The sequence below is a fragment of the Miscanthus floridulus genome, chromosome 9 (assembly GCF_019320115.1).
Source record: "Miscanthus floridulus cultivar M001 chromosome 9, ASM1932011v1, whole genome shotgun sequence".
NCBI classification, from domain to species: Eukaryota; Viridiplantae; Streptophyta; class Magnoliopsida; order Poales; family Poaceae; genus Miscanthus; species Miscanthus floridulus.
Window position 1 is genome coordinate 16,158,858 of NC_089588.1, and position 6,235 is coordinate 16,165,092.

The 6,235-nt window shown below is 42.4% G+C and overlaps 1 pseudogene; it reads right to left on the reverse strand.

The window, feature by feature from the left end:
• Nucleotides 1–501: 501 nt before the first annotated feature.
• LOC136481438 (protein Rf1, mitochondrial-like) lies at nucleotides 502–6,029 on the reverse strand (annotated as a pseudogene).
• Nucleotides 6,030–6,235: the final 206 nt, after the last annotated feature.

Here is a 6,235-nt window from a genome sequence, read left to right on the forward strand (position 1 = left end):
TCACCACTGGAACACTAGAACAGAAGATGATGTTAGCAAGCAGTTAGTGCAAATTTTTCATGAGTTATCAAGTGTACTTCATAGTGCATACTTGTACATTACATCGTCTGAACTCTGCATAGCAAAACAATAGACTTAAAATTGAAAATAAGGGACAATGGATCTATCTGCTAGCCAGCTTCAACTGTAAACTGAAATCGATGTTTCGGTAGTTGGATTGATCAGCTAGCCAGCTTCTATCTGCTAACCAGGCATGAAATTTATCCAGGTGTAAAGAGCTCAGCCAGGTATTTGTGCAAGTGAAGAGGTCATACTTTTTGAAATTATCAAGACTGATGCTATTTTCATTCATATGTTAAAATAAGTCTAGGCAAGAACAGAAATAGTGTCTGAAAAAAATATTGAAACTAGCAGTAGAAATTGGTACCTCAGTTTTGGCCCAGTGTTCATTGCAGAATAATCATCCCAGAGATTTGCTTGTGTCAGGCTCCTATAATTGAAGAACTCCTCTGTAATTTCCTTCCTTTTGGAGAACATCTGATGCCGGCAAGTACATTATAATACCAACCTCCTGGTGTGTGCGCGTGCATCTTACCTCCTCCATTGCCAACACTTGTATCACTCATGAGATAAATACCCTCTTCCAACAGGCATCACCCATTATTTCCACATGAGGTTCAATATATGGAAGAAAATCACAGGAATGGGCAGACTCAGACAGAAATGGTGTAGGGGTAAACTAGAACCTAAATGAACACAGCAGTTTCAAGAATACAATTTTTTTAATGTCAGCTCAATTTGTAAGCAAGAGAATATTTAGCAGATTCTTCAGTAAGAGAATATAAAGTAAAGATGTATTTGCATACAGAACACCAGGCCACCAGGGTAGCATTGAAATTTTGGGGTACCAAACCATAACAAGTGTACATACTTATATTTTCAGTGACTCATGATATAGGTCATGAGAATATTTCTCTAAATAATTTCATCATTCACACCACAGCATGGCCAAAAAAACTGAACTCTTTTCGTTTCAACACTCATTTGTTGGCATCATTGAAGAAACGATACTTTTCAGGCAGGGACTTTGCATGGTGCTTATATTCCTCCTTCGAGAAAAGTGATATAAGCATGGAAGTAGTGGAAGCCTCAAGTGAGAAGTTCTTCTCATCAAGCTTGGAGAGGAAAGCCCCGGCCTGCTTATGTCACCTATATGAAACAACCTCCTAACTAGAGCATTTAACATACTACCTCTGTCGTGAAAAGAATGCAACTATGGTATGCGTGCCAGTTAAAGTGCTTCACGTTTGACCAGATTTCTAGTAAATGGTATTTATATTTATGGCTCCAAATTAATTTATTATGAAAATACATTTCGTAATTAATCTAATGATGTTTATTTGATATAATAAATATTTATACTTTTTTATCTATAATTGATCAAACTTGATATACAAAACCATGACACTGTTCCAAAATTGCATTCTTTTGGGGACGGAGGGAGTACATGAGTTTGGAGCAGTACCACTCTTTTCCATTGCTGAAAACAGACCACCAAACTCCTCTAGTGATCCTTCTTCTATGAGATTTTCTGCTATTAAGCGGTAGGTCACAACATCCGGAACCAAACCATTAGCAGGGATAGCAACGAACAAATCCATGGCATCTTCCTTTCTGCCACCTTTGAACAAAACATCAATCATGATGTTGAAAGTAATAATATAATATCAAGTTGAAGATCCTTAGAAGACAAGCTCTGAAACACATTGAATGCTTCATCAACACAATTGTTTTTGCAAAGCCCGTGTAGAATTATGCTGTATGTGTAAATGGACCACTGTTTTCCACTTTTAATCATATTGAGGTACAGTTCCTTTGCTTCATAAAATCTCCCTGTCCGAAACAAACCATATAGTATAGTATTGTAAGTCACAACTCCCTTCTCCATCATTTCTCGGAAAAGACAATATGCACTGTCCATCCTACCAGCTTTACAGTAGCCATGAAACAATGAACTATAGGAAACAATGTCAGGTTTCAACCCAAGTGAGACCATACCATTCAAACATAAGATGTCAAATGTCATCTACCTGTGAAGCATGACCAGGAAGCACAGCATAAACATACTGTTAGTCCACTTCCAAGTGGATTCTAAGCGAAGGTCAGTCCATTTTCAAGTAAGACTGTAAGCGTTTGCCAGTCATTTGCAAGTAATTATAAGATCCTGCCAGTTCCTATCCATGGGGTATAAGTAGGGAGCAAAGGGCCTCCTTTAGCAGTAGGTAACTTTACAGTATTATCAGCAGGAGGTTTTGCATGTGAACAATCCAGAAGCTGACCTGTTGGAGAAAAAAAAAAGTAGGACCTCCTGGATACGTGAAGAAAAATTGATTGGCTATAGAAAGATGTCAGAGAACAAAGGAAACTCGTCGTCAAGATCTTAGACATAGATTGTTCCTTAAAGTAAACAAAACCGCACTCGTCTTCATGATCACATTTTGCAGTAGAAAGAACTACTTCTGTAACTTCGCTAAGGCACTCAGACAGTTTTTTTCAGCTACTCTTGGGTAACAGTCTTGGGCAAGTTTTTGACATATAGAGATTTAACCCAAAGACAAAAATGCACAAGAATATACAATATCATGAAAAGAAGAAGCATAAAAGGTACCATTCTCTCATCTGATGCTAAAAAAAAAGCGCACCGTAGAGGCAGATTCACCACCATTCTTAGGATCTACCAAGTTGACAGTAGGAGCATTTATATCTAGTTTGAATTCTGGAGTAGACATCTTCGCTTAGCATACTCCGCCCATGCCTGGTTGTAGTATTCAATAAAGCCATAACCCTTATTGCCATCTGATATTGGTGCCATTCAGAGTTAACCAACTGTAATGATGCACACTAAAGATGTTGAACAATCCTAGCATTTTATCCATACCTTCTTGAGATCGACTTTTAAAACCCCTGACCAACTTTTTCCACTGCATTTTATAAAATCATCCTGTGTTCAATCATAGTGTACATTCGCAATAATAGTGTATCCTTAGCCTGGGAGGAAGAAACTCTTATCTTCTTTCCCTGTTACAAGAACAATAATAACAGGGTCCAGTTAGTATCTAATGGAAAATGCTTCAAGTGTAACCACTCGAGTACAACTCAATTACAACGCAACCACTTGGTCATCATGCAGGGAATTCTCTTGCTAATTACACATTGTTCCTCTTGCAGTGGACAATAAGTACAGAGACATCTCCCGCAACTAACCCAGCTAAGCATTTCAATCCAATGGAAGAATATTAGAGGTGTGCAGACTACAAATTAAGGAGGAAAGTTCTAACAGCATTTCCAAAGAACTGCAGAGATGCGCTATATGCACAGCTGCACTGATGATCAACGCAGCATACGAAAGGCGGATACTATGAGATGAAAAAAAGCGAGGAGTGTCTTGTAGAAATATGTATAGGACTTGCTCCTAACATAGCTTGCTCCTAATATGTATAGGACTTGCTCCTAACATAGCTTGTGTATAGGACTTGCTCCTAATATGTCATTAAGCGGTAGGTCACAACACTTGGAACCAAACCATTAGCAGGGATAGCAGCGAACAAATCCATGGCATCTTCCTTTCTGCCACCTTTGAACAAAGCATCAATCATGATGTTGAAAGTAATAATGTCAAGTTGAAGATCCTTAGACCAGAGGATTTGAAACATTTTGAATGCTTCATCAAAACAATTGTTTTTGGAGAGCCCATTTAGAATTATGTTGTATGTGTAAATGTCCCACTGTTTTCCACTTTTAATTATAGAGGTACAGTTCCTTTGCTTCAGAAAATCTCCCTGTCCGAAACAAACCATGTAGTATAGTATTGTAAGTCACAACTCCAGGTGTAACTCCCTTCCTCAACATTTCTTGGAAAACACAATATACATTGTCTATCCTGCCAGCTTTACAATAGCCATGAAGCAATGTATTATAGGAAACAATGTTAGGTTTCAAGCCAACTGAGACCATACCGTCAAGTAACTTCGCCGCTTCATCCATTCTACCAGCTAAGCAGTGGCCATCTATTAATGTCGTGTATGAGATAACATTAGGCTTCACACCCATGCATACCATCGAGTCAATGAGCCTTTGGGCTTCCATAACCCGCCCTTCTCTACATAAGTTACACAATATTGTGTTGAAGAACACGATGTCAGGGCGAACCATTGATTCAACATTTTGAGAAATAATTCCTCAACCTTCTCCCATTTGTCAACAGTGCAAAGTCCATAAACAAGGGAGGTAAAACAACAATGCCAGGAGTCACTCCTTCATTTATCATCTGATTCAAATGGAGCACAACATCATCCACTCTTCCCATCTTGCAAAGTGCATCTATTAATGTTGCATAACTGACGACATCTGGATTCAAACCTTGCTGCTTCATTTTGATAAATATATGCATCACCTCATCTATCATTGCCCTTTTAGCATATGCACAGATCACAGTGTTGAAGATGTAATGATTAGGTGAAATACCATTTGCTACCATCAAATTCAGGAGATCATGCATTTCAGAAAGAGCTCCTTTGTTACCATATCCATGAAGCATAATGCCATAGGTAGTTACATTAGGTTTTATACCCTTCCTAATCATAGAATCAAAAATTTTTCTAGCTTCATTGCAATTTCCATTCTTACAGAGATATTCCAGAAGCACACCATAAGTAAAACTATCTAGCTCAAGACCATGTGCAGACATTTCTTTCAACTTTCGAACCACCTCTTCCCACTATCCTGTAGAGAGGTATCCATGGATCAGACAATTATATGTCTCATTGTCTGGCTTAACACTGAGTCACCAGGTCGTGGGTTCGAAGCAGCCTCTCCGCAGATTTTGCGGGGGGAAGACTTGCCTCGGTTTTTCCCTTCCCCAGACCCCACTCATGTGGGAGCCTCCGGCACTAGGTCTGCCCCCCCTTTATTGTCTGGCTTAACACCTTTATCAACCATTTGCTGGAAGACGCCCTCGGCCCTGTCAACCATTTCAGCTTTGCACATGCCATCAATTACTGTGTTGTATGTCACAACATTCGGTGAAACACCCATTTCAACGAACAGGCTGCAAGCTTTATCCACCTGACCTTCACTAAAGAAACCCTTAATGACGGTGGGGTATGACACCACATCTGGTGGGCAGCTACTACCTTGACCATCAGACATCATGTGGAGCAGCTCAAGTGCCTCCTCGGCTCTCTTTTCATCACAGAAACCCTTGAGAAGTGTGTTGTATGAAACTACATCCGGTGTGCATCCAACTTCGGGCATTCGTCGGAGCAATAGGTCCATGGCCTCACCCACCCTCTTGGCGTCACAGAGGCCCTTGAGCAGTTGATTGATGACTATGTCATCCACCCTCCAGCCCGTCTTGAGGATAAGGACAAAGGCGGCGAAGCCATGCTCCAGGTGGCCCATGCGGCAGAAGTAGCCAATGAGGATGCTGTAGGTGCAAAGGTTGGGAGCCACCTTGATGGAGCAGTCACGTACCATCCGGTTGAAGAGGGAGACGACGAGCTCTGACTCTGAGGTGAAGGAGGAGCGCCGGCCCGAGGCACGAGACACAGCGGTGAGGAGCTGGTTGAAGGCGGTAACCGAGGCAGCCCTGGCGTGAGGATGCAATTCGTCGAACAGCTTGAGCGCGTCGTCGAGGCGGAGGCTTCCCGAGCGGGCGCGGCCGGCGATGACACGCTCCAGCTCTAAGCATCGGTCCTGCGCGGCGCCCACGCAGCGGCGCATGCCGACGGAGCGCGGCTAATGGGGCTAGTGGCCCGGCGAGGAGAGGCACAGGCGGGGCGGCCGGCGCTGCGTCCGCCTGCGGATCCGTGAAGCGAGCAAAGCAATCACGTGAGCTGGGCGGGGCCGCGTGGCGTGTGCCGTGGCCTGGGGTGTGTGAGGGCAGCTGGTGGGCGGCGGCGGTGGGCGCAGGTGCTGCTGGGATCTATAGCTACGGGCCTGTTCCGAGGAGCTGCTGGCCTGCTGCTGTAGTTGCGGACTCCACAGCACAGCAACAGCAAAAGTATTGTATACCCCTCCATCCGTGCGTCTCGAGAGGGAACGAAAATCTTGTTTTCGGACGAGTAGTCAACTAATTATAGCACTATAAAGTGCTAATGCCATGATTTTATCTTAGGGATCCGCATAAAAACAATCAATGATTTTTTTTCATAGTTTAACTTTTACACAATTGTAT